Source organism: Elephantulus edwardii, unplaced genomic scaffold (assembly GCF_000299155.1).
Source record: "Elephantulus edwardii isolate Elephantulus edwardi_28Jun2011 unplaced genomic scaffold, EleEdw1.0 scaffold00095, whole genome shotgun sequence".
Lineage (NCBI taxonomy): Eukaryota > Metazoa > Chordata > Mammalia > Macroscelidea > Macroscelididae > Elephantulus > Elephantulus edwardii.
This window is the reverse complement of record NW_006399845.1, coordinates 5,826,636-5,830,156: the sequence shown is the minus strand read 5'-3', so window position 1 is coordinate 5,830,156 and position 3,521 is coordinate 5,826,636.

Below are 3,521 nucleotides of genomic sequence, written 5' to 3'. Positions count from 1 at the left end.
TCAGAGCATATTCCAAGCAGTACAATAGGTGGGTCAAATCGAATCTTTATGTTCAGCATTTTAAGGAATTGGCAAACTGCTTTCCAGAGTGATTGTACCATTTTACAAATCTCACCACCAGTATATGGGAGTTCCAATCTCTCCACAACCTCTCCAACATGTATTGCTTGCTGTCTTCTTCAACTTTGCCACTGCAACTGGGGTGAGATGTTTCCCACAAAATACTAAGCAAGCAACTTGTCTGATTTAAGGATGAATTTTTCTGGTAACATTACTGTACCTTAATGTCCTTATGAAGGCCAGGACTCTAGTGCTTAACTCCTTGAGTTTTGATTGCAGCACCATCGCTTACTACTTAGCCTCTCTGAAACTCAGATACATTGTCTGTAAAATGGAAATATAAATTGTGCTTTTGTTGTAGAGTGACTGAGAGGATTTGGTGGTACAAAGTACGCACAGTGTTTACACCCAGGCATATCCCAGGGCTCAAAGAATGTGAGTTTCCAACAGTTTTCAGTTGGAGAGACTTTGGCCATGAAAAAAAAAATCTAAATCCTAATATATTCGTTTCATGATACTCTTGACAACCTTCCAAGGAAAACGAGAAACAAAGGACACATAAAACACCCAGTTAGCACTGTTTTATTGTAAGCTACAGTAAAGCAGATTGCCAAATTTTCCACTCACTCTCAAAAAAGTCATAATTAGGAAAACAAACATTCTGTGGTGTGCATGTGTATTTTATTTGGAGTTGGGATTGAGCATTAAATATTAGTCCACATATTTTCATCTGAGTTTACAGACACAAACAAATCATCCTCCTAAATATTTGTATAGTTTCAAATTAAGGCAAAAAACTCAGTCCGAGTTTGAGTAAATGAGTTTTGCTGGGTTTTCCACAGCCATGCTTGCTTCTATTACGGTCCTTTCTCTGCCTTCTTCCTTTGTCTCCTTTCTCCTTCTCTTCCTGCTTCCTTTTTTCCTTCCCTCTCTCTTCCCTGTATGGTGACAATATTATCCCTTTGTGGCAAATGAGGAAAATAACAATACTGTCTACTTTTTGAGACTCTCGGGAAGATTGAGTGAGATATCTTGATCCCTTAGTACAACTCTGGACATGTAGTATGCATTCAATCAAGGTTAGTTATTATTCTTATTTTTATTTTATAAATGACAAATAATCTGTCTTCTTTATATTCTCTTGATTCTTCCCATTTTGTCTGTACAAACTAAAAATTTTGGAGACAATTTCCCTAGTTCTGTCAATCCTGACTGACAGCTGTCAGTAATAGAGTATCAGAGTTGCTAATACAGGATTTGTGTGTGATACTGCTAAGAAGCCAGACCCTGGGCCAGCTTCTCAGGTGAGAATTGATTCCTGGCTGGGATGTGCTCATGGCACTGCTTAGTGTCTGCTGAGGCCTGACTGGTACTGTCATGTTAGACTTGTCCCAGGGGTGTTGGCCAATGGCCCTGCTGTGCAGCAGCTGGGCAAAAAAAGACTCAGAAGCAAGAACAGTTTCCACTGGGAGTCTTCAACACCCAGAGGGTCAATCGTGAATTCCTGCAGCCCTATGCACCATATTAAGTAGTATCATATGAGCCTCTGAGTTCAGTGTTTTCAATTAATACGCATAAAGGGGGCAAATTTGATTTGGTGGTTTTCGATTGTCAGTTGGTTAACTTTTTTGAAAGATTTCTTGCATCCACATCTTTGAATCTAAGGACTGGGATGATAGAAAAAATAGAAAATATGTTGGTGTTCTTATTCCTTTACGCTTCATCTGGGCCTCATTCCATTGGATGCTGTTCTTGTTGTTGTTATGTGCCATCAAATCAGCTACGACTTATAATGACCCTAAGAACAATAGCTCTGAAACCTACCCCATCCTGAGCCAACCTCACCATCTCTGACATACCTGACCCCATTGTCACAATAACTGAATTAATCCATTTCATCCCGGGTCTTCTGCACTGATCCTATACACTTCCAAGTAAGATGTCCTTCTCCAAGGACAGGTGAAATACCCAAAGTATGTGAGCTTCCAAATCCTTGCATCCAAGGAGCAACCTGGCTTCACCCTCTCCAGAAGACATCTGTTTGTTCTCTTGGCAGGCCATGAAATGCTTAATACTTCCCTCCAGCACCACAATTCAAAGGCATTGATTTTTCTATCATCCTTATTCATTCTCCAGCTCTTAGATGCATAGCGAGCAATCAAGATCACAAAGATCTTGACACCTTAGTCTCTAGATTGACATCATTGCTCTTTAGCATTCTGGAGCGGTACTCATTGACAGCAGATTTTCCCAGTGCAACTCAACTTTTGATTTACTGACTGCTGGTGCCAAAAGTGTTGATTGTGGATTCAAGTAAAATGAAATCATCAACAATTTTAATCTTTTCACCATCTGCCTTGATACTCCCTGTTAGCCTCAACATTTTCTTGATGTAAAGATATAATACATATTGATGGCTGAATTTCTGGACCTTGTGCAGCAAATGCTTCAACTCCTCCTCAGTTTTGGTGAGCAAAGTTATGTTAGCTGCATAACACAGGTTATTGATGAGTCCTTCTCCAATCCTGATCCCACATTCTTTTTCATAGAGCCCAGATCTGTTCTGCATATAGATTGAAAAGATATGGAGAAAGAATATATTCCTTACCCACTCTTTTGTGTAGTTTTCACATAAGCATAATCAGGTATTCTGGAATTCTCATTCTTCTCAACATTAGCCACAAATTGTGGTCCACACAATCAAAAGCATATGCATAGACGATAAAACACAAATGGACATCCTTCTGACACTTTCTACTTTTAGCGATTAGCAATGACATTAGCAATGAGTATCTCTGATGACACAAACTCTTCTAAATCCAGCTTGTATTTCTGGTAGTTCTCTGTTGATGGTATGTTTCAGTTGATAGCATGTTATTTCAGACTGCAAGTGTTGGTAGAAATACTTTATTTCCTCCTCTTTGGCTTTAGTTGTTGCTGAATATATTTGAATGATAGTGGTATTAACAGGTCTTCAGTGTATGCGTTGTTGTTGTTGATTGCCATGGAGTCAAGCACGACTCATAGCAACTCTATGAACAAAAGACCTGATGCCTTTCCATAACTATTGTAGTTTCTCCAAGGTCATAGTGTCCAGAGGCATGTGGTTTAGGAAGTGAATGCTACTTTTGCTTCCAAACCTGTTTTACAACTGGAAACTCCACCAAACACTGTCCATATTGGAAAACCATTATAGTATTTGATACCCTAATGGCACAAGGTTCAGAGCATCACAGCAAACCCAGGTTACACCATACAGCACATTGATAGAGTGATTAATCTCATTCAGCAGTGGTTAAGTGTCGTCAATTCAAATACAACTTGTAGTGACCTTTGCACAAAAGACTCGAACTCTGTTCTATAACTAACATCATTTCTGTAAATTGATAGAATTTCTAGAGTTTCCAGAAGCATCTAGTTTAGGAAGTGGATGCCACTCCTGCTTCCCAACCTGAATCAGT